Source organism: Pseudophryne corroboree, chromosome 1, assembly GCF_028390025.1.
Source record: "Pseudophryne corroboree isolate aPseCor3 chromosome 1, aPseCor3.hap2, whole genome shotgun sequence".
NCBI classification, from domain to species: Eukaryota; Metazoa; Chordata; class Amphibia; order Anura; family Myobatrachidae; genus Pseudophryne; species Pseudophryne corroboree.
Genome location: NC_086444.1, coordinates 163329098 through 163354728, shown reverse-complemented (window position 1 = coordinate 163354728; position 25631 = coordinate 163329098). Strand labels below are relative to the sequence as shown.

Here is a 25631-nt window from a genome sequence, read left to right as displayed (position 1 = left end):
GCAATGCCACGCCCCTTTATGCAAAGCCACTCCCATTTCAGCAAGGTCACAGCCCTTTTTTGTGACGCGTGCCGGAGGCGCACGCAGATTCATCGCTTTCCAGTGCCAATTATGGGGGGGGCACCAGAGAATTTTTAGACTTGGGGGAGAAAAATTTCTAGTTATGCCACTGCTCTGAACTGAAATGATTGCCGTTGCTTTCACCGAACACCTGCACAAAAATAACCACTGACTAGTCTGCTCTTTGTCAAACTAAGTAACCATGTGGTCTATTTACTAAGCCTTAGATGGGAGATAAAGTGGATGGAGATAAAGTACCAGCCAACCAGCTCCTAACTATCATTTTTCAAACCCATCCTGTGACATGGCAGTTAGGAATAGGAACTGGTTGGCTGGTACTTTATCTCTGTGTATTGCCATCTAAGGTTTAGGAAATAGACCCCTATGCTCCTTGCAAAACTAAAGTGAGTTTTAAACAGTTAAATCAGTTAAAATTGATCCTTGTTTGGGTGATATATGATATAAAAATTACTTTACTGTCTACAATTCTTCACTGCTTCCATAGATTTATAAAAACTTAACCAAATAACTGGCATTACTGTCTACATCTCTCCACTGTTTCTACAGATTAATAAAAACCTACCCAAATAGCTGGCACACTCCCTCCAAAAAGCAGATCATGTAGTTCAATTAGGACTAGAAATAGACAAAGGATCAAAATGATGGTGATGGTAAAACCTCAGTGCCTTCAGGGGTCTGATTTCCAATTTTCCACAGATACCATTTGGCCAGTTGGATATAATGAATATAACACATTCTGCAATGGTGATGTTTAGACGTGCCATTGGAAACACATCTGACTCCTTTAGCTCTCTGGGAATAAGTTTGGCTGCTAGTGTGGCTAAGCATTTATCATCTGACATGTTCCTCTCTAACCATTAGAATAATGGCTGGGTGTTTTATGAAAATCATTTCAAATACAAGTTGGACCACAGCCTACAACACACCTAGTAGTTACTAGGCTGGTATTTCTGACCCTCCCACAGTCAGGAAAACCTGCAGCCCACAATACAAAATGACTCTGCCAAAAACGGACGCCTTAATTACAGAAACAAACTGGACCCAAACATTTGATGCAATATAATCCTATTGTTTGGGCCAGAGTTACTTAAGCACTAGGAACACCACCGGATAGACCTGTCTAGTCAATCACTGATGGTTACTTCCTATTGCATCCTCCTTTTTCCTTAATGTGCCTGCAATGTGTTTTCTTTTTTTATTTTACTATACTGTTATTAAAGATAATTTTAAAATTGCATTTTTAACAAACTGTATTTTTTTATGCTATTATTGTACATACCTTATCAATGTGACTTAAAATTCAAGTAAAACAAAATGGATTATTACGCCAAAACAGATTAGTTTATGGACCTTTGTAAACATTTCATAGGACCAGAGTGTGTCCTTTGTGCATAAGAACAGAAGGTACCATGTTGCTCTTAGGGGGGGATTAATGAGAAGTAGTGATGACCAAACAGTTGCTGTAACTATAGCAACAAATGCAACATTCTGTTTTCTATGCTGCAGTAGAGTCTTTACATGTAGAATGTGATTACTTTATTGTAATAACTTTTTCTATGAGATACAATTTAAAAAAACAAACATTTTTTTAAAGCCCCCTCAGAGTGTTGACGTTTAATTCAAGGAGGAATAAACCTTTTCCTGTTTCAAGTTTTTTTATGTCATTATTTCTACCTGGATGGTTATTTATGAGGCATACTAATATACCTATATAAATAACACAGGGCACAATACTCTAAATATATAACAATAAACAGAAGACCATCGTCTCATACTGAATGCTTGTTGAGAAATGATCTATGGTTGCTGTGTATAAATTGATGACGTTCTATGCTACAATGTAGATGAGCTGAAGAAGGACGAAGGCCCTGAGTTTCATTATTTCAGCTGTCAGTTCAGTTGAGATGTGTCAGCGACCCTATAGCGGCATTTTTTTCATGCAACAATGCAAACATCATGCTTCCATGAACATGCGCCTTGCTTCACCATATGTGCTGGAGAAACATCGCCATCTGGGATACATAGGTTAAGCCCTAAGGAAAACAAATACATTCAGCAGTTTATGCATAGACAAAGGATAAAGGCACAAGGGCCAAGCTTCTCTATACCGAATCTTCTATCAAATTCAAATCAGGGCATGAAGCCACTTTGTCTCAATTGATTCCACACGCCTCCTGTTTTACCATGGCAGACACATCAGAGGCCTCTCCATCTTCAGTGTATTCTTAGTTAATCTGTAAAAACTGCTGCACATAAGGGAGAAAAAATACAGAGCAACATTTATGAGATCAGCGTAGTTAATGCGTTTTTGCAATAATTCATTTAAACAAAACACAGCAAACCCATGCAACATCGTTATTCTTTGTGCAACTGCACAAAAAATGAAGAGTCTTCCAGACAACTAGATGTTAGTTGTCTGGAAAAAATCAGTAGATAATATTATTTCAAACAACATTACAGTGTAAGAAGGAGTGGCTAGGTACATCAGTGAAGCACAAAAGAATTACAAATGTATGAGCTATATATACTGTACAATAAATTGATATGAAAAAGATTATATATTACATTGTGTGGAAATTGTAATTATAGCGCTGATAATCTAAAATAATTGAGATTAAAATTTGAATCTTCACATAGAGAAAAATCCATGTCGAAAGGATATTTATAAATGGACAATTTATTCCTGTAACGTATAATATACATGGTCAGGTTTACTGATCTTTCTGCTGGAGAGCGCCCAGTCATGTAATGGGTGAGTGAGTCTGGGTGTACTACAGCAGGTATAGTTGCAAGCGATAAAATGTTTCAATGCACCACCACACCTCTAGTGGCGTCATTCCGGACCAACAAATGACCGCATAAAATTGAAAGAGAATGTGAAGACACTGGAAGATTATATAACAAGCTGCAAGATCAGGGTGTGCACTGTATACAGTTTTATAACCACACGTATTATGCCAGTCCAGGACAGGGTAACACCTTTACACCCATGCCTGGTCCAGGAGAGACTGCTCCAATTCTGCAGAGTTGTGAACTAAGGACAAAGGCCGCAGAACGGTGACAATAGACCAAAACATGTCCAGAACTCTTGATGAATTAATGTCACCAGTAATTATGATGTCACCAGTAATTAGCCTACATACAAAGCGTATAGCATGTCTGTCTGTGAGACTGTGGGAGTGTGGAAAGGCTGTAGAAACTATGCAACAACAATTGTTGTAAAAGTTCTAGAAATTCTCTCTACTCTAGGAGGAGGCATAATGATTGTTTGGCAAAAGGGGGTAATGTAATCTAATTTACCATTTATTGTAATATTTATCAATATATTCATTTTTACACGTTAATCACAATTCCTACCAGTGTGTTTCTGTCTAACCAGTTCCCATTCCCCTTCCCATTCTAATCCTTATTTCTTTATCATCCGTTTATACCAGGCAATCAGCAAAGTATTGTGAGAAAAGTTCTGGTAAATATGCTGTGGAATTCAGCTTCTGGGTGGAGAGGCAGTAACGTGCTCTTCTGCATTTATATAACAAAGACCGATAGGTATCAGACTCAATTATCAGGTGGAAGATCTATTGGCAGCTGGATTATGGAGAAAACAGACGTGCCTCAGCAGGTAGTGTTGTTGTTATAGCTTTAAACCGAGAACAAATATCCAAATATCTTGCCAGGAATTCCAGATTGCTGTGTACTAAACGGGCAGATAGTCAACATCCATGTCTTTGTTCAGGTTGGGTCCAAAACGCTGATAATCATAATACCAATAATTATCAAAATGGTCATAATGTTAATGTTGCCGATGTAGACGTTCATTATGTAGGCAGTTATGAAATGTTGACATGCTAGAATATCGTCATTTTTTACTGGTGGCCCAGCGGAAACCTACCTTCTCTTGGTAGTTGCCGCAGCTCCAGCGCGTCTTCTGGGTCCTGGCGGTTATGTCACTTACGGTAAGACCTCCGATCCTACAGCGTTCTGGTAAGTATTTCTCCACAACCCCTAACCCTAATTGATACCCCTAACCATAACCCTTTCCTTGTGCCTAATTGAACTTCCCCCTTTTCCCACAGCCTATCCCTAACCCAACATGGTAAGCAGCAGCAATGCTCTTTCCAACCACATCTGAATCACCCCCAAAGACTTAAAACATGATGAAATATGCTGCAAATTTTCAATTTTGAGGATCTCCTATAGCCTTATCCCAGATTACAATATGCAGACTGCATAACTTTCAACACTGAGTCCCTTGAAAACGCCCCCAGGCTCTCCCCCTGCACTATGAAGAATGCTGTGCACATGCACGCCATCTATTCACATGCTGCTCTGCATAACAGTGCTTCCCTCCCCAACTTTTGAGCAGCAGCAGTCTCCTCTTCCTGCAGGAGGGATAAGCGATTGCGCTGATCGCGCCCTCCCCTGGATCAGCACGGCGCCTCACTGTGCAGGTCATAGCGCTGCTTTATGGTGCCTAAACATAGAATTCCTTCATGTATTTTTAGAGGGTATGGCCACACCTCCATGATTAGGTCATGCCCCCTACATTACTGGGCCTGACCAAGCTCTCTAGGGCGCTGTTTGTAACTTTCGATTTATACAGGGACTTGTTTGCTTTAATGTATCTGTCATTGAAATTGGTTTTGGTTACAGTTTGGAATATATCACTGAGTCAATGAAAACTGTCAATTCCTGTACTAAATCTTAGTGGCTATCCTTTTTTCATCCACATGTTATGCATGCCAAGATTGGTCTACTCAGGATACAATTAATGTGTCTTGTATTCCAGATCTTCAAATGCAAAATTATTGCTCTATCCTTTCTACCTCTCCAGTGTAAACTCCCAGTAGTGTGTTACAGCAGTAATGTTTGGTTCAGTATATATTAAAAGTTATTTTGGAATTCCAAAACGTCCCATCCTACTGACTAGTTTATTCAACAAGTATTTATTTTATGTCCTCGAGGATACTGGGGTCCATTTAGTACCATAGGGAATAGACAGACGACTAGGAGCCTTGGGCACTTTAAGAAAACAATGGTGTGCGCTGGCTCCTCCCTCTATGCCCCTCCTACCAGACTCAGTTTAGAAAATGTGCCCGGAGGAGGCAGTCACACTTAGGGAAGCTCGTAAAGAGTTTTCTGCATTTATTTTCTGTTTGTTATTTTCAGACAGGGCTGGTTGGCACCAGCCTGTCTGCTTCGTGGGACAAAGGGGGAGGGGGGGGGGGAAACGGCCCAACCTCCTATAGGGTTAATGGTCCCGTTCTTCGCTGACAGGAAAATGAGCTCCTGAGAGAACCATTCGCAAGCCCCACCACGGCGAGCATACATTCCTGCAGCACGCTGCCACCCCTGACAGAGCCAGAAGTAAGAAGAGTGTTGAGTAGGTGGCCCGGTTAGCGGGTCACTGGCTGTAATGGTGGCATAAGGGTATGGAGCGCAGCGCTGACATGCAGGCTGCGTTTCCAGGCTCAGGACAACATGCTGTATGTGTGTTCCGCTGTTAGGGGTGAGCTGAGTCACTAAAAACAATACCCACACTGGCAGTACAGCTTAAAGGGGTTCTAAACCGCTGTTAAGCATCACAAACACCTCAACCAGTATAATAAAACCGGGAAGCCCACGCGTCATTAAGGGGGCGGAGCTTCACTATGAGCAGACCCACCAGTTCACCAGCGCCATTTTACCTCTGCAGCTCACACGGATAAGACTGGCTGGGAAGCGCAGCTCCTCCACAAGGACGCCACAATTCCTCAGCGGTTCCAGGGGGTCATAGTAAGGAAGGAGGGGGGAGCGGTGTTATAATACTAAACCCCTATTAAGGGTGCTTAGTCTGCGACCCAGCTAAGCTTGGCATTAACAAGAAGGGCGCTGTGTGGCTGGCTCCATCATACTCTGCGTCTCCCTAGAAGGGCTCTGTGTGGGTTACTTGTGCTTCACCCTCCTGTGTGTGTGGGTGTGATTTCACATTTACAATGTGAAAGGAGTGTGGTTCATGCATGGCAGAGTGTTTTTTCTTCCCCAGGGGGATCACTACAGTGTAGTCAGAATAGTACATATTCCCAGACTAGTGGATCCGAACCTGCTACTTTTCCTGCATCAAAAGAGTTGAATTCTCTGAAGAAACCTGGGTTAATATTATAAGAAGTTTCAGATCCCAAAGAGATTACTCATATCCTTCCCTTTTCCCCAGGATGATAGGAAAAAATGGGAAAACCCACCAATTGTCGATGCATCGGTATCTAGGTTGTCACGCAAGATAGTCTTACCGGTCCCTGGGGCAGCCTCTCAAATCCCTGTACACATAGAGACCCACTATTGCTTGTGCATGGATAACTAGGGCCATTGCTAAATGGTCAGGTAATCTAATTGACGGGTTAGATTCTCATCCAGGGAGGAGATAATTTAACTCCTACAGCATATACAGGACTCTGCAAATTTTATGGTGGAGGCCATAAAAGAAATTGGCTTGCTCAACACACGCACCACTGCCATGGCAGTGTCAGTTTGCAGGGGCTTGTGGCTACACCAGTGGACTGCGGATGCGGATTCCAGGAGAGGCTTGGAAAGCCTACAATTCACAGGTGAGACCCTGTTTGGAGCTGAACTGGATACGTGGATATTAAAGGCTACGGTGGGTAAGTCTACATACCTTCCTTCCGCAGCCCCCCCAGCTAGGAAGACCTATTCTGCTCCAACTCTGCAGTTCTTTCGGTCAGCCAAATTTAAAAGTAAACCCAAAGGTTCTTCTACAGCCGTCAAAGGCAATACAGGTAAATCCAGAAAACAAGCAACCGCGGGTTCACAGGAACAGAACTCCGGTTCTGCTTCCTCAAAGCTTACAGCATGACGGTGGACCACTCTGCCTGGGAGACAGGCAGGTAGGAGCCCGATTAAAATATTTCAGTCACATATGGGCAACATCATGCCAGGATCCCTGGGTCAAAGATCTTATCGCCCAGGGCTACAGACTGGAGTTTCAGGAACTCCCACCTCACAGATTCTTCAAATCAGGCTTACAATCAGGCTTACCAGCTTCTCAAGAAGCAAGTATGACTTTACAGGAAGCAATTCAAAAACTGGTACAGACTCAGGTCATTGTTCCAGTTCCACTTCAGCTGCAAAACAAGGGTTATTATTCCAACCTGTTTGTGGTACCGAAACCAGACGGTTCGGTAAGGCCTATTTTAAACCTCAAGTCACTGAACTCGTACTTACGGATATTCAAGTTCAAGATGAAGTCTCTGAGAGTGGTGATCTGAGGTCTGGAGGAGGGGGAATTCCTGGTATCTCCGGATCTCAAGGATGCGTACCTTCATATTCCGATTTGGCCGCCTCATCAGGCTTACCTAAGGTTTGCATTACAGGACTGTCACTACCAGTTCCAGGCCCTGCCATTTGGCCTCTCCACGGCATCGAGCGTGTTTACCAAGGTAATGGCAGAGATGATGTTTCTCCTCCACAAACACGGATTGAACATAATACCATACCTGGATGATCTGCTGATAAAAGCACCATCCAGGAAGAGGTTGTTGAACAACATTGCCCTCTCAACCCGACTAGTCAAGGATCACGGGTGGATTCTGAGCCTACCAAAATCTCACCTGGAACCAACACGGAGGCTTCCGTTCCTGGGGATGATACTGGATACAGAGGCACAGAAGGTATTCCTTCCATTAGAAAAGGCATTGGTAATCCAGTCGATGGTGCGGGATGTTCTAAAACCAACCCGGATATCGGTGCATCTATGCATACGCATTCCGGGGAAGATGGCAGCCTCTTACGAGGCACTGTAGTACGGAAGGTTTCACGCAAGGCCCTTCCAGCAGGATCTGTTGGACAAATGGTCCGGATCGCATATTCACATGCACCAGAGGATACGTCGCCAAAGGCCAGGATTTCTCTTCTGTGGTGGCTTCAGACTTCTCACTTGACCGAGGGTCGAAGGTTTGGGATTCAAAATTGGATTCTGCTATCCACAGATCACACCATTCAGGTTCAGTCAGACAATGTGACTGAGCTAATGTACATAAACCGACAGGGCAGAACGAAGAGCAGAGCAGCAATATCAGAGGTAACCAGGATTTTTCTCTAGGCAGAAAGACACGCTGTGGCGTTGTCGCCAATCTTCATTCTGGGAGTAGACAACTGGTAAGCAGACTTCCTCAGCAAACATGACCTCCACCCAGGGGAGTGGGGCCTTCACCCGGAGGTGTTCAGGTGCTTTACATGTCTGTGGGGAATTCCACAAATCGAAATGGTGGCCTCTCGTCTCAACAAGAAGCTCAAGCGGATTTGTTCCAGGTCGTGAGACCTACAAGCAGTGGTGGTGGACGCTCTGATGACTCCATGGGTCTACTAGATGGTGTACGTGTTTCCACCACTTCCATTGATCCCAAGAATTCTCAAAAGAATAAAAAGGGAAAAGATTCAAGCAATTCTCATTGCTTCCGACTGGCCAAGAAGGGCCTGGTACGCAGGTCTACTGGAGCTCCTTTTCGCAAGGATCTACAACAACAGGGGCCGTTCATCTATCAAGACTTACCATGGCTACGTTTGACGGCATGGAAGTTGAGCATCAAATTCTAGCCCAGAAAGGGTTCCCGGACAGGGTTATTCCAACCTTGATTCAAGCCAGAAAGGGGGTAACGTCTAAACATTACCACCGGATTTGGAAAAAATATGTCTCTTGGTGTGAGTACAGAAAATTTCTAATGGTGGAATTTCAACTGGGATGTTTTCTGCTTTTTGTGCAGTCAGGTGTGTATGTGGGCCTACGTTTGGGCTCCATAAAAGTCCAGATTTCGGCCTTATCCGATTTCTTCCAGAAACAATTGGCTTCTCTCCTTGAGGTTCAGACATTTTTGAAGGGGGCTCTACACATCCAAGCGCCCTTTGTGCCTCCTACGGCACCTTGGGATCTCAACGTGGTGTTGCAGTTCCTACAGTCGGAATGGTGTTAGCCTTTACAGGAGGTTGACATAAAGTTTCTTACGTGGAGGACCGTCACACTGTTGGCCTTGGCTTCAGCAAGATGTGTGTCGGAGCTGGGGGCATTGTCTCACAAAAGCCCCTATTTGATATTTCATGAAGATAGAGCTGAACTCAGAACTCGTCAGCAATTTCTTCCTAAGGTGGTGTCTGCATTTCATATCAACTAACCTATTGTGGTTCCAGTGGTTACTGACACCTATGCTATTTCAAAGTCCTTGGATGTTGTGCGGGCTTTGAAGATCTATGTGAAGCGGACGGCTCGTCACAGAAAATCGGACTCTCTGTTTGTTCTCTATGATCCCAATAAAATTGGGTGTCCTGCTTCAAAGCAGTCTATTGCTCGCTGGATCAGACTATACAGCATGCTTATTCTATCGCAGGTTTTCCAGTTCCAAGATCTGTACAGGCCCACTCTACTAGGTCGGTGGGTTCTTCCTGGGCGGCTGCCCGGGGTGTCTTGGCTTTACAGCTCTGTTGAGCAGCTACTTGGTCAGGTTCAAACACGTTTCCTAAGTTGTACAAGTTCGATACTTTGGCCTCTGAGGATCTTCAGTTTGGTCAATCGGTTCTGCAAGACCCTCAGCACTCTCCCACCTGGTTTGGGAGCTTTGGTACATCCCCATGGTATTAAATGGACCCCAGAATCCTCTAGGACGTAAGAGAAAATAGGATTTTAATTACCTACCGGTAAATCCTTTTCTCGTAGTCCGTAGAGGATACTGGGCGCCCACCCGGTGCTTCGTGTTTTGCTGCACTGTTTCTTGGTTAAGTATTGTTGTTGGTTCAGCTGTTGCTGTTCCTGTTCAAGTTGGGATAGCATGGCTTTCCTCTTGTTTTGTATGTGCTGGTTCGAATCTCACCACTGTCCTTTTAAATCCTTTCAAGGTATGTCCGTCTCCTCGGGCACAGTTTCTAGACTGAGTCTGGTAGGAGGGGCATAGAGGGAGGAGCCAGCGCACATTATTGATTTCTTAAAGTGCCCAAGGCTCCTAGTGGACCCATCTATACCCCATGGTACTAAATGGACTCCAGTATCCTCTACAGACTACGAGAAAAGGATTTACCGGAAGGTAATTAAAATCCTATTTTAAGGCACTGCACATTTGTCCTGTGGATACACGCAGCCTTGTGGTTCAAAAATCGACAATAGGTCATACTGTATTCGCAGGGGTGGGGATCATAGCATACACAGTAACAAGGTTGAAAGTCACTAGGTCGACCACTATTGGTCGACAGTGACTAGGTCAACACCTGAAATAGGTCGACGTGTTCACTAGGTCGACATAAACAAGGTTGACATGGAAAAAGGTTGACATAAGTTTTCTAAGTTTATTTGGTGTCGTTTTCTTTGTAAAGTGACCGGGAACCCCAATCAGTGCACTGTGTCCCCTCGCATGGCTCACTTAGCTCGCCTTGATTAGTGCAAGGTGCCTCGCTCCGCTACCGCTGCGCTCAGCTCAGGTTATCGTTCCCAATGGCTCCACGTGGATCATAAAGTATGAAAAAGCTCAAAAAATGGGAAAAAATGTTAAATACTCATGTTGACCGTTTTTCCTTGTTGACTTTGTTCATGTCGGCCTAGTGACCATGTCGACCTATAGACCATCTCGACCTAATGCATATCTCCCAATAGTGGTCAACCTAATGACTGTCGACCTAAGTACTGTCGACCTAAGGACCGGATACCGTATTCATCATAGCATTATCATTTTAGAATGCAAAGGGAATGAGCCTATAAGAAACCATTCATCCTATTTTACTTGTGGTTTTCAGCCATAAATGACAGCAGATAGGAATGACAAAGCCCTAAACGTCTTTCATGGAATCACTTCATACTGTTTTATTTTAGAGATTGGTCATTTCTAAAACACTGGTATAAATGAAAGTACGGACCTTTGCCCATAGCCTGTCATAATCTAAAATATAACCTCAGTTTCACAGCAGTGAGACAGGGAACAGATTTCCCTGGGAACAGAAATAGGTCAAACATACTTCATTATAAATGGACTTTCTCCTTTAATAAGTAACTAAAGTGCCACAGATCCCTGGACATTTGCTAACTGGGAGCAATAGCTAAATCAAGAGGAATTTAGGAAGTTATGGAAGTCTCTCACTGGTTGTTAGCTACTGTGCGCTTTTCTCAGTACAGGCACAGATACTGTACACTGATAACACCAAATAACTCATTTATCAGAGAGGTAATTATGTCTAGAACAAGTGCCCTATTACTTGATGTTACACCAGCAAGCAGCAAGGCCACATCATAATGAAACAGCAGTGCCAAGACTGGAAATGATGTCTGTATAAAGGTCAATCCAACATAAATCTTACTAAATCCAGGATGTCCTCAGCAAGGACATTTTATTATTATTATTATTATTATTATTATTATTATTATTACTATTACTATTATTATTATAGATATGCGGTGGGCACTTTTTGTGTTTTGGTTTTGGATCTGGATCCCTGCTCCTGTTTTGGATCTGGATTGGTTTTGCCAAAACCACCCTTTCGGGTTTTGGTTTTGGTTTTGGTTTGGGATCTCCATGATTTTTTTAAAAAACATAAAAACTGCTAAAATCACAGAATTTGGGGGTAATTTTGATCCTACGGTATTAGTAATCTCAATAACATTCATTTCCACTCCTTTCCAGTCTATTCTGAACACCTCACAATATTGTTTTTAGGCCAAAAGGTTGCACCGAAGTCGCTGGATGACTGAGTTAAGCGACACAAGTCGGCGGCACAAACACCTGGCCCATCTAGGAGTGGCACTGCAGTGGCAGACAGGATGGCAGATTTAAAAACTAGGTGCCAAAGAGCACATAATGCAAAGAAGAAAAAGAGGTGCAATGAGGTAGCTGTATGACTAAGCTAAGCGATCCACGTGGGCGGCACAAACACCTGGCCCATCTAGGAGTGGCACTGCAGTGGCAGACAGGATGGCAGTTTTAAAAACTAGGCCCCAAAGAGCACATAATGCAAAGAAGAAAGAGGTCCAATGAGGTAGTTGGATGACTAAGCTAAGCGACCCAAGTGGGCGGCACAAACACCTGGCCCATCTAATAGTGGCACTGCAGTGTCAGACAGGATGGCAGTTTTAAAAACTAGGCCCCAAAGGGCACATAATGCAAAGGAAAAAAAATAAGAGGTGCAAGATGGTATTGTCCTTGGGCCCTCCCACCCACCCTTATGTTGTATAAACAGGCCATGCAAACTTCAATAAACCAATAATTTCAGCGACAGGGTCTGCCACACGACTGTGGCTGAAATGACTGGTTTGTTTGGGCTCCCCCCAAAAAAGAAGCAATTAATCCCCCCACCAAAAAAGAAGAAATTCATCTGTCCTTGCACAAACTGGCTTTACAGAGACAAGATGTCGTCCTCATCCTCTGATTCCTCACCCCTTTCTGTGTGTACATCCTCCTCCTTGCAGAGTATTAATTCGTCCCCACTGGAATCCCCAATCACAGGTCCCTATGTACTTTCTGGAGGCAATTGCTGGTAAATGTGTTCCCGGAGGAACTTATAATTCATTTTGATGAACATAATTTTCTCCACATTTTGTGGAAGTAACCTCCTACGCTGATCGCTGACAAGGTTACCGGCTGCACTAAACACACTTTCAGAGTACACACTGCAGGGGGGGCAACTTAGGTAAAATAAAGCCAGTTTGTGCAAGGGCCTCCAAATTGCCTCTTTACCCTGCCAGTATACATACGGACTGTCTGACGTACCTATTTGGATGCTGTCACCAATATAATCCTCCACCATTCTTTCAATGGTGACAGCATCATATGCAGTGACAGTAGACATGTCAGTAATCGTTGGCAGGTTCTTCAGTCCGGACCAGATGTCAACACTTGCTCCTGACTGCCCTGAATCACCACCAGTGGTTGGGCTCGGAAAGTTTATCCTTTTCCTCGCAGCCCCAGTTGCGGGAGAAAATGAAGGAGGAGCTGTTGACGGGTCACGTTCCGTTTGAGTTGACAATTTTCTCACCAGCAGGTCTTTGCACCTCTGTAGACTTGTGTCTACTGGAAAGAGAGATACAACGTAGACTTTAAACCTAGGATCGAGCACGATGGCCAAAATGTAGTGCTCTGATTTCAACAGATTGACCCCCCCTTGAATCCTGGCAAAGCGAATGAAGGCACTGTCCACAAGTCCCACATACTTAGTGGAATCGCTCCGTCTTAGCTCCTCCTTCAATTTCTCCAGCTGCTTCTGCAAAAGCCTGATGAGGGGAATGACCTGACTCAAGCTAGCAGTGTCTGAACTGACTTCACGTATGGAAAGTTCGTAAGGGTTGGAGAACCTTGCACAAGATGGAAATCATACTCCACTGCGCTTGATTCAGGTGCATTCCCCTTCCTTTGCCTATATTGTAGGTAGATGTATAGGCTTGAATGACATTTTGCTGCTCCTCCATCCTCTGAAGCATATAGTGTTGAATTCCACCTCATTACCGCCTCTTGCTTCAGGTGATGGTAGGGCAGGTTCAGGAGTGTTTGCTGGTGCTCCAGTCTTCGGCACGCAGTGGTTGAATATCGAAAGTGGGCCGCAATTTTTCAGGCCACCGACAGCATCTCCTGCACGCCCCTGTCATTTTTCAAAAGATTCTGCACCACCAAATTAATTGTATGTGCAAAATATGGGACGTGCTGGAATTTGCCCAGATGTAATGCATGCACAATATTGGTGGCTTTGTCCGATATCACAAATCCCCAGGGGAGTCTAAGTGGAGTAAGCTATTGTGCGATAATGTCCCTCAGTTTCCGTAAGAGGTTGTCAGTGGTATGCCTCTTACGGAAACCGGTGATACACAGTGTAGCCTGCCTAGAAACGAGATAGCATTTGTGAGATGCTGCTACTGGTGCCGCTGCTGTTGTTGTTGTTGCAGGAGGCAATACATCTACCTAGTGGGCTGTCACAGTCATGTAGTCCTTACTTTGCCCTGCTCCACTTGTCCACATGTCCGTGCTTAAGTGGACACTGGGTACAACCGCATTTTTCAGGACACTGAGGAGACTTTTCCTAATGTCCCTGTACAGTCCGGGAATCGCTCTCCTAGTGAAGTGGAACCTAGATGAGATTTGGTACCGGGGATACACTACCTCCATCAATTGTCTAAATTCCACTGCACTAATGGCGGATACCGGACGCACATCTAACACCAACATAGCTGTCAAGGCATCAGTTATCCATTTTGCAACAGGATGACTGCTGTTATATGTCATCTTCCTCGCAAAGGACTGTTGGACAGTCAATTGCTTAGTTGAAGTAGTACAAGTGGGCTTCTGACTTCCCCTCTGGGATGACGATCGACTCCCAGCAACAACAACAGCGGCAGCAGCAGTAGGTGTACCACTCAAGGATCCTATGGTGGAATCCCGGTTAGTCATGCCAGTGACATGGCCTGTAGGACTACTGACGTTCCTGACTGAGGAGGAAATTGGTGTGGCTTGCAGGAGCTTGGGTGCAAGAGGAAGAAGGGATTTAGGTGTCAGTGGACTGCTTATGCTATTACCCAAAGGTTCTGAACTTGACAATGACTTCTGATGAATGTACTGTAGGTGACGTATAAGGGAGGATGTTCCTAGGTGGTTAACGTCCTTACCCCTACTTATTATGGATTGACAAAGGCAACACACGGCTTGACACCCGTTGTCCGGATTTGTGGAGAAATTATTCCACACCGAAGAGGTGTCTTTTTTGGTATTTTGCCCAGGCATGACACTGGGCTTATTCATTCCACGGATAACAACTGTCTCCCCTGGTGCCTGATTTAAACAAACCACATCACCATCAGTATCCTCCTCGTCAACTTCCTCCTCAGCGCCAGCAACACCCATATCCTCATCCTGGTGTACTTCAACAGTGACATCTTCAATTTGAATATCAGAAACTGAACTGTGGGTGCTCCTTACAGCACTTGCAGAGGGCGTGCAAATGGTGGAAGTAGCCACCTCTTCCTGTTTAGTGTTGGAAAGGTCAGGCATCGCAACCGCCGACACACTTGGACTCTCCTTGGGGATTTGTGATACCATTTTAGAACACACATTAGTTCTTTGCTCTACTTTTGCCAGCTTAACTCTTTTTTATTTTTTCTAGCGAGAGGATGAGGGCTTCCATCGTCATGTGAAGCTGAACCACTAGTGATGAACATAGGCCAGGGCCTTAGCCATTCCTTGCCACTCTGTGTCGTAAATGGCATATTGTCAAGTTTATGTTTCTCCTCAGATGATTTAAATGCATTTTTTTGGGTCATTTTACTGAACTTTGGCTTTTTGGATTTTACATGCCCACTACTATGACATTGGGCATCGGCCATGGCAGACAACGTTGATGGCATTTCATCGTCTAGGTCATGAATAGTGGCAGCAGCTTCAGCACTAGTAGGAAGTGATTCTTGATCTATCCCTATTTTATCCTCCAAATTTTTGTTCTCCATTATTTTTCTGGAGTTATATAACAATATGCGGCACAGGAGAGCGTACCTCGACACCACACAGGACAAACCCTGTAAAAATTATTTGGATAATAATAATGCTTTTATTTGGAGATATAATAATAATATGCAGCACAGAAGAGAGCATACTCCTACACCACACACACACGGCAAAGCCTGTAAAAATTATTTGGATTAAATATTAATAACCCCTTTATTTGGAGTAAATTATATGCAGCACAGGACAGCACCGCTGGACTTATACGGCATTACCGCTGGAGCTATACGGCAGTACCGCTGGAGTTATACGGCAGTACAGCTGGGCTTATACGGCAGTAACCCTGTACTTATATTGCAGTACCCCATGACTTATACGGCAGTACCGCTGGACTTATACAGCAGTACCGTTGGACTTATATGGCAGTAGCGCTAGACTTATACGGCAGTAGCGCTGGACTTAGATGGCAGTACCGCTGGACTTATATGGCAGCACTACTGGTCTGGACTATTATGACAGCACCACTGTACTGGACTTATACGGCAGCACCACTGGACTGGACTTATACAGCAGCACTACTGGACTTATGATATCACAGGACACCACCACTGGACTGATGCAGCACAACTAAAGGACTGGATTTGATTCCGCACAAGTGTATGATCACTACAAATGATAGTAATACCTGTGTATCTTAGATATCTTGGCAAAGTACCATAAACGGTTGAACTGGTGGTGCACCCAGAAGTCAGTAATTGCTTACTGTACACCTTTTAGCAAGAAGAAGAAAGAAGACTTCTTTGTGGGCGCACTCTTGGTTTAATTAGTTACAATATGAAGATAAAGAAATTAAAACTTAACTTTTAATAGAGCTGCTTAAGATATAAATCTCCTACAATGCATGGACATAACATACATATAACACAACAATGATTAAAAAGGCGATTGGCGGTAGGACTAAAAATTGTCCGAAGTGTCTGTTCCCTAGTAGTTGGGAGATCCCCGGCGGTGAGTGGCCCCGTATAAAATGTATATATTGTGGGGACCAGATATGAGCTGTGTACTAGCAACGCTAGGAATTAGTAGGACCGATGAGTGGTGGGGTACCTGGAGTCAGAGAGATCAGATGCAAGAAAAAGTATGATTCTGCTTTCAATGTTAGACTGGAATTGTTCCTAGATATTCAACCTACTGTACGGAGTCTTCCCTGGTAGTCACCCACCAGGTACTGACCCGGCCCTCTATTGTTTAGCTTCAAAGATCGGACGAGATTGGGCACGAGCAGTAAGGTATGATAGTAGGCTATGAGTATTTACATGCGTCCGTCTCCCGAATCATTGATGAGAGGTCAGAAGGAAGTAATCAAAGAGTGGAGAAAAGGAGGATCTGCTGTTGGTGTTAGATGGTAACCAGATGTCACACCAGTTGGAAAACTGCCGTGGGAGAGCATCCCCAAATCACCAATGAGAGTCCTGAATTGGAGAGGTAAGTATGCTCTAAAGGTAGCACCCCTGTTCCTGTATAGCATAAATATAAGATTTTGATATGTGCAGATCGACCTGTAGTGCTAATGAATTTTGGGGGTATATTTACTAAAAATTGTGTTTGTGCCAATTTGATGGGAGTTTAATCTCGATTTTTACCGGTCATATTTTACTGTTACGTTTTGAATTCATGTACGCAAATTTACTAAGCTGCAGAGTTTTCTATGTTCATATTTTCCGATGTCGATGTGAATCGTATTGTTGGGCAATGTTTTACGGGAGTGATCAGTAAAACACTGCCGGACATAACACATTGAAGCTCGGCCGGATCTGTGAGACCCATGCAGCGCTTCATTGTGTACTTGATGAGGAGTTTAAACAGTTAAAAATGTCCAATAAAAATTGCGTGGGGAACCCCCCCCCTTAAGCATAACCAGCCTTGGGCTCTTTGAGCCAGTCCTGGTTGTAAAAATACAGGGGAAAAACTGCGTAGGGTCCCCCCATTTTTAAACAACCAGCACCGTGATCTGCATCTGGTCCTGGTTCAAAAAATACAGGGTACAAAAGATGTAGGGGTCCCCCGTAGTTTTCAAACCAGCACCGGACTCCACTAGCCAGAGAGATAATGCCACAGCCGGGGGACACTTTTATATAGGTCCCTGCGGCCGTGGCATTACCTTACCTTAAATCAAGGGGTCCCCCCCTCCAGCCACCCAAGGGCCAGGGGTGAAGCCCGAGGCTGTCCCCCCCATCTGTGGGTGGTGGATGGGAGGCTGATAGCCTTTGTGTAAAAAATAGAATCCCTTGATTTGAGGGGTCCCCACTCCTCCAGGGTACCCCAGCCAGGGGTTACTAGTTGGGGGGAGGGGGGGGGTAATGCCACAACCACAGGGACCTATATAAAAGTGTCCCCCGGCTGTGGAATTATCTCTCTGGCTAGTGGAGCCTGGTGCTGATTTGAAAAATACGGGGGACCCCTACATCGTATTTTATAAACCAGGACCGGACGCAGAGCCCGGTGCTGGTTGTTTAAATATGGGGGGACTCTACGCAATTTATTCCCTGTAGTTTTACAACCAGGACTGGCTCAAAGAGCCCGAGGCTGGTTATGTTTAGGAGGGGGGACCCCACGCAATTTTTTTGGACATTTTTACTGAAAACAGACCCTTTCCCACAGATAAGCATGCAAGGATCTCAACGATCTGTGCATGACTATCAAAACACTGCTTGAAAAAGCAGGTCTATTTTTTTCCTGTTTTTTTTTACGATTTGTAAAACATAATGACCGCAATTGACCACTCACTGACAAACACCAAAATATGAATGAATAGTAAATTCTCGTGCTGTATGAACAAACAGTCGCGTTTGACCGATGGTGTATTCATTTGTATTTCTGCCCTCTGCCATGAAAACCATTACGAATAGCCTGAACACTGCCGAGATTTGTGCTTAGTAAATTCCTGTCTTCACACTTCGAAAAAAATTAAACAAAATCGGGACTTTAGTAAATATACCCCCTGTTGGTAACAATTGTTTCCCTTGAGTATGGAGTGAAGTGTCCAAAAATGTACAGACTCAGCAAACCATGATTATTTAACAAAATGTTTATCACAGAGCAAGTTTGTTGAAAAAAGTATGGTAGTTTAACTCCTGATGCGCTATGTAACATAATGGGGGTAATTCCAAATTGATCGCACCAGGAAATTTTTTAGCAGTTGGGCAAAACCATGTGCTCTGCAGGGGGAGGGCAGATATAACATGTGCAGAGAGAGTTAGATTTGGGTGGGTTATTTTGTTTCTGTGCAGGGTAAATACTGGCTGATTTATTTTTACACTGCAATTTAGATTGCAGATTGAACTCACCACACCCAAATCTAACTCTCTCTGCACATGTTACATCTGCCCTTCCTGCAGTGCATATGGTTTTGCCCAACTGCTAAAAAATTTCCTGCTGCGATCAACTTGGAATTACCCCCAATATCCTTACATATGAAGGTCTTATATCTGAATGAAGGGCTTTGTCTGATAAGCTTTATATAAATGCGATATTAATACAATTTCAGGCTTGACAGGCAGGTCAGGCAATAGATGTTAAAGTGAGAGGTAGACCTGACTATTAATGCAAAGATTATTGGACTTGCATTTGTCGATAGTTCAAAAAATGGTCTGTCTAAACAATGAGGGCCTTAGTTGCCCACCTTTTAGAGCAAATCACTGAATCAGCGGGCGTATCTATAATATTGGCATCAAAGACTTGCTGGCAAACATAGGGGGTCATTCCGAGTTGATCTCTTGCTAGCTAGTTTTAGCAGCCATGCAAATGCTATGCCTCCACCCACTGGGGAGTGTATTTTAGCTTAGCAGAAGTGCGAATGCTTGTGCAGCCGAGCTCTGCAAAAACAGTTTGTGCAGTTTCAGAGTAGCTCTGAACCTACTCAGTGCTTGCAATCACTTCAGCCTATTCGTGTCCGGATTTGACGTCATACACCCGCCCAGTGAACGCCCAGCCACGCCTGCGTTTTTTCAGACACGCCTGCATTTTTGCAAACACTCCCTGAAAACGGTCAGTTGACACCCAGAAATGCCCCCTTCCTGTCAATCTTCTTGCGGCCGTCAGTGCGACTGAAAACTTTGCTGCAACCTGTGCACAACCACAATGGGCTTTGTATCCGTACGACGCGCGTGCGCAATGTGGCCCATACGCATGCACAGAAATGCATATTTTTCACCTGATCGCTGCGCTGCAAAAACCGGCAGCGAGCGATCAACTCGGAATAACCCCCATAGACTCACACAGCACAAGTAAAGAACATGCGCTTTACAACAATTGAGAAAGAGTATGGCTTCACAATAGTGGTTCATTCCACACAACTAAATCATAGGAATAAATCAATGAATGAATCAATACACAAAACGGATGTTGTCATACACCAGTGGCTGACAGAAAGTGTGTTTTAACCTCCTATTCGCATAAACTGATCTGTCAACTGATTAATCTGAGCAAACAGTGTACATGGGTGTGCCAATTAGCATCAATGCACATTCCCGCCCGTCAAAACATCCAATTAGTTATCCTCCGGAGTACAAGGATATATATCAACATACGTCAATTTGCCACCTGTGCACTACTACTAAGGTGCAGGTTGACCACTGCACAATAGACACATAAAGTCACAGTGTCCCCCTTCCGATAAAGACATATACGGCAGCACCACTGGACTGGACTTATATGGCAGCACCACTGGACTGGACTTATACAGCAGCACCACTGGACTTATGGCAGCACAGGACACCACCACTGAACTGATGCTGCACAAGACAGCACCATTGGACTGGACTTATACAGCAGCACCACTGGACTTATGACAGCACAGGACACCACCAGTGGAGTGACTGGACTGATGCAGCACAAGACACCACCACTGGACTGATGCAGCACAAGACAGCACTACTGGACTGGACTTATACAGCAGCACTGGACTTATGGCAGCACAGGACACCACCACTGGACTTATGGCAGCACATGACACCACCACTAGACTGATGCAGCACAAGACAGCACCACTGGACTGGACATATACAGCAGCACTGGACTTATTGCAGCACAGGACACCACCACTGTGACTGGACTGATACAGCACAAGACACCACCACTGGATTGATGCAGCACAAGACACCACCACTGATACAAAAGAGCAGGTCGCCACCCCACGCACCACACCACTTTCCTGAACAGACACTGAAGAGACACATACTCTCGCTACACTCTCCAGGACTGGAGGGAAAATGACAGCGACGCGCGGCTCCTTATATGGAAACCAAAATCCACGAGAATCCGACAGCGGAATGATGATGTTTTGCCTCATTCTGGTTTCCGAGTCTGGCTGGAAAACCCAAGCCAGACTCGAATCCAGACTCGGATCGTGAAGCTCGGGGGGGTTCGGTTCTCAGGGAACCGAACCCGCTTATCTCTAATTATTATTATTATTATTATTATTATTATCATTATTATTATTGTCTTCCTGCTCCACATGGTGTGGCAAGATTCAGAATGTCAACATTTTCAAAATGTCGACATTTAACATGCTGACAGTCACAATGCCGACACTTAAATTATAGCCTAAGACTAACCCTATCCCTTATTGCAGCATAACTCTAATTGCAGCCTACGCCTAACCATATTTGTAGCCTAATGCTATGCCTAACCCTAATTGTAGTACCTGACATTGTAAATGTCAACATCCATAATGCTGACTTATTCAGCATTTCGACAATTTGTCATTGTTGACATTGTGAATGTTGATATGTTAAATGTCAACGTTCTGAGCATGCCAACTTCCTGAATATCGATATTCAGACCATGCTGACATTATGGTGTCGACATTTTGAATGTCAGCATTCTGACTACATCCCACTCCACTGTGCCAGGCAGTGGGGAAAACATAAGATAAAAGGTATGCAAGATAAAATTAAATGCAAAGACGAAAACAAAGGGCAAGGATGATAACTGGAAGAGGGCATTTGCAACAAGAAGCTCAAGGAGCAAGTGTGGTTCATAGTTGTGAAGGTGAATTACTGCACTTTGGGGGTCATTCCGAGTTGTTCGCTCGCAAGCTGCTTTTAGCAGCTTTGCACACGCTAAGCCGCCGCCTACTGGGAGTGAATCTTAGCTTATCAAAATTGCGAACGAAAGATTAGCAGAATTGCGAATAGACACTTCTTAGCAGTTTCTGAGTAGCTCCAGACTTACTCGGCATCTGCGATCAGTTCAGTCAGTTTCGTTCCTGGTTTGACGTCACAAACACACCCAGCGTTCGCCCAGACACTCCTCCGTTTCTCCAGCCACTCCCGCGTTTTTCCCAGAAACTGTAGCGTTTTTTCGCACACACCCATAAAACGTCCAGTTTCCGCCCAGAAACACCCACTTCCTGTCAATCACATTACGATCACCAGAACGAAGAAAAAACCTTGTAATGCCGTGAGTAAAATTCCTAACTGCATAGCAAATTTACTTGGCGCAGTCGCACTGCGGACATTGCGCATGCGCAGTAGCGACTAATCGCTCCATTGCGAGAAAAAAATAACGAGCGAACAACTCGGAATGACCCCCTTTAAGTCGTGGTGTAGACAAGGAGACGAATGATGAGAGAACATTTAACGTTTAATGATTTGAAGGCTGCGGTAGAAAATGATTGGGTATGGTAGGGGTAGCGGCATGAGAGAGGTGTTGTGGGGGGGATGAGAGGTGGTTATTAGAAACAAGGATACAGGGAAAGTCAGTGGTAGATTTAAGAGGGTGAGAGCTAGAGTATTTTTTTTATTTTTGAAATCATGAAGTTTTTATTGAGGAAAAATAAGCAGTTACAGAGATGTCATACTGGGTCAAGCCAATAACAAAAGCAAATCAGAGTGAACAGTGACATTGGTTCGACATATGTAAAGTAATAAAGAGAAAATAGCAACAGTATGCATAATCTCTGGACAAAGAAAAAGAATAGTCTTTCTATAAAGAGACAATATAGGCCCTCATTCCGAGTTGTTCGCTCGTTATTTTCCTTCGCATCGGTGCGATTTTCCGCTAACTGCGCATGCGCAATGTTCGCACTGCGGCTGCGCCAAGTAAATTTGCTAAGAAGTTTGGAATTTTACTCACGGCATTACAAGGTTTTTTCTTCGTTCTGGTGATCGTAGTGTGATTGACAGGAAGTGGGTGTTTCTGGGCGGAAACTGGCCGTTTTATGGGAGTGTGTGAAAAAACGCTGCCGTTTCTGGGAAAAACGCGGGAGTGGCTGGAGAAACGGGGGAGTGTCTGGGAGAACGCTGGGTGTGTTTGTGACGTCAAACCAGGAACGACAAGCACTGAACTGATCGCACTGGAAGAGTAAGTCTCGAGCTACTCAGAAACTGCAAAGAAAAATCTTTTCGCAATATTGCTAATACTTCGTTCACAATTCTGCTAAGCTAAGATTCACTCCCAGAGGGCGGCGGCTTAGCGTGTGCACTGCTGCGAAAAGCGGCTAGCGAGCGAACAACTCGGAATGAGGGCCACTGTCATTCAAAACTCTTGTAAATAAGTAGAAAAATAAACCCACCTAAAATGCAGTTTGAAAAAAGGACTAAATGCGTTATAGGAAAGAGGATTTAAACATAGAAAGTATCAAAGAGAGTAGAGAAGTAGAAGAGGAGGGATAAAGGAATAGGGTAGAGGGAGTAATTCCCCTTACAAGTCGGGATAAAAAGAAAAGTGGGAAGGCATAACAGGGTAAAAGAGGATATGTGGGGGTCGGGTCTTTAACGAAGGCCCAGGAGGGGGGCATTGTGAAGCCTATACCAGAGGAGCCATGTGGATGGAAACTTTAGTACTGCATCGTTTTGTAGGCTTATACAGGCTGAGTATCCCTTATCCAAAATGCTTGGGACCAGAGGTATTTTGGATATGGGATTTTTCCATATTTTGGAATAATTGCATACCATAATGAGATATCATGGAGATGGGACCTAAGTCTAAGCACAGAATGCATTTATGTTACATATACACATTTTATACACAGCCTGAAGGTCATTTTAGCCAATATTTTTTATAACTCTGTGCATTAAACAAAGTGTGTACATTCACACAATTCATTTATGTTTCATATACACCTTATACACACAGCCTGAAGGTAATTTAATACAATATTTTTAATAACTTTGTGTATTAAACAAAGTGTGTGTACATTGAGCCATCAAAAAACAAAGGTTTCACTATCTCACTCCCACTCAAAAAAGTCCATATTTCGGAATATTTGGATATGGGATACTCAGCCTGTAATATATTTCATCTTTGAGATGACCCATATTCTATTCAGTGGTTCCCGTTTGTTAGGGGGATTAATAGCTTTTCAATTACGTGCTATTTGACATTTAGCGGCACACGAGATATGGAGGATCAGTTTATTTAAGTCCTTGGATATGTTTACGAGTGGGGCACAGAGGAGTAAATTTGCAGGAGAAGGGGGGATTGTGAGCTCAGCTAGATTAGAAATAAGGGAGCTAACCATAGCCCAGTAACGAGTAATCACTGGGCAAGACCACCAAATGTGATAAAACGAGCCCACTTGTCCACAGATTCCCCAACATAAATTTGGAGTATTTGGATGCATGCGATGTAGTTTCTCAGGCACCAGGTAACATCTAGTATAGACCTTGTATGAGTTTTCATGTATAGCCACACTTATAGAGCATTTGGATATTGCTTTACGAATTGAATTCCAATCCTCTTCCTCCAAATGTGATCCTAAATCTGTTTCTCAGGCCCTTTTCCTGGGATTCAGTAGGGGAAGCGTCCTGTGTCAAAATAGAATTTTATAAAAGTGAAATAGTGCCTTTGGCGGTGGACCCGCACATAAGGGATTTGCAGAGGATAAGACAGACGTAGGGACTGTATAAAATGGCGGATTTGTAAATATTGGAAATGTAAGGAATTAGGAATTCTGTATTTTTCTTGCAAGTCAGCGAATGAGTGTAGAGCATGTGTATCCGTTATATGATGAACTCGAGTGATTCCCGCTGAGGTCCATCAAAGAGCCATCGAGGGAGAAAGTCCCGGTGGAAAAGCAGGATTAGACCAAAGAGGGTTTACGGGGGATGGAGAAGTGGCAAGCTTCAGCTTCTGATTGGGAGATGTCCAGGTTTGCAGAGTTAACTCCACTGTGGGGGGGGAGGAGGAGGAGACTTGTGTATAATTTTTGCGGGGTAACCATGGCAAAGAAAAAATGTAAGAAATGCCAGCCAGATCGCTTTCCAGATCAACCCACCTTTCAGTATGTTGAGGCGAATGCCATGCAATCAACTGGCTAAGGCGGGTCGTATTGTAGTAGCGCGAGAGAATGGGTAAGCCAATACCTCAATGTTGTGGAGGTTTAGATAGGATGTTTCGCCGTTTCCGTGCTTTTTTGTGATTCCAAATAAATGTACCAAACAAAGTTTGAAGAGCACAAAGAGTGTGAATAGGGACCCTGATTGGGAGTGTCTGAAAAAGGTACAGTAGTTTTGGGAGTATATTCATTTTTATCGCATTAATGCGGCCAACCCAGGACAGAAAATATGACTGCCATGACTGAAGATCTTCATGAAGTGACCTAAAAAGCGATGGGTAGTTAGCACTATAAAGTGAGCTGTAAGATTTCATTATTTGAACACCTAGATATTTCAGTGAGTGTTTTCGCCAGGAAAATTCGAAATTAGATTGCAGTAGTTTCTTACCACCTGGTATGTGGAGTAAGAGGGCCTCAGATTTTGACTGATTTATTTTATAACCCGAAAGACTGCCGTAGATGGAGAGTTCGCAAAAAAGGTTCAGAAGGGAGATGAGTGGTTTGGTCAGGGTTAGGAGAATGTCGTCTACACAGAGGCGTATGTAGGGTAGGGCGAGCGGGGCACGTGCCCTGGGTGCCTTGGCAGGCCCAGGAGAGGGGGGCGCCGCCGGCGGCCAGGGCATTATGCCCCACTCGCCCCCGTCAACCCTAAATGTGAGGGGAGGAGAGCGCAGCGTCTCTCACTCCCCTCACCGCCGCTGCCAGCACTAGCAGCGCTGCCAGCAGCGCTGCTGTGTCCGGTCTCCGGCGTTAGCCAATCAGAGCTTGCG

General features: G+C 44.2%; 1 long non-coding RNA gene across 1 annotated transcript in view; it reads right to left on the bottom strand.

Moving 5' to 3' along the window:
- Positions 1–1371: 1371 nt before the first annotated feature.
- LOC135058801 (uncharacterized) overlaps positions 1372–25631 on the bottom strand; it is a 254879-nt gene continuing 230619 nt past the window's right edge. The window contains exon 4 of the long non-coding RNA XR_010245235.1: positions 1372–2327. This is a non-coding gene — a long non-coding RNA (uncharacterized LOC135058801). The remainder of the gene's footprint in view (positions 2328–25631) is intronic.